Genomic DNA, 664 nt, shown 5'->3' with positions numbered 1-664 from the left:
GGACACGATCGTGTCGAGTCATTTCAATCGCGACAGCTGAAGCTAGCAAAAAAAGAATTGCCCTGTAATCGACAAACACATTGAGCAATGAAATGTGCTCTGGTGGGGTTTCGTGTTCATTTCTTGGGCTCAACCCCGTTTGTCTTCTACACGGATCACGCAATCTTGCGTTATGCAGTTCAGTTGCCTCACTTGTCACAGTGAATGGCTCGTCTGTTGTCATTCTTCGGAGAATACAACCTCACGGTCGCGTACAAACCAGGAAAGCTGAACGCGCTGGCAGATGCATTGTCACGTCATCCTAATTATGAGTCAGCTCGTATCAATTATATCGAAAGCGATGTAATCGATGTGATACGTCGAGCATATGTTAAGGATTAAAGTGTGATCTGATCACCAGAGCACTGTCATCGAGTGATATGGAATTCCATGACAAGCTTCCTAGTCGTTTGAATCAAGGCTACATCGTTATGTATGGAAGAATAGTATCTTTCGTCATGAAGTTGCACGTGACAACGAGCCACGGATTGTGGTTCACCACAACGATGATTCGAAGTTCAAAATCTTTTACGAGGTGCACGATAGCGAAGGCCGGTCTCTATGACCATGGGAAAACCAACCAGTTCTCTCGGTTGCTAATTTTGGTGGCCTCACGTCTATAAGT

Source organism: Plasmopara halstedii, assembly GCF_900000015.1.
Source record: "Plasmopara halstedii genome assembly, contig: Scaffold_555, whole genome shotgun sequence".
In the NCBI taxonomy this organism is placed as follows: domain Eukaryota; phylum Oomycota; class Peronosporomycetes; order Peronosporales; family Peronosporaceae; genus Plasmopara; species Plasmopara halstedii.
This window is presented reverse-complemented; position numbering follows the sequence as displayed.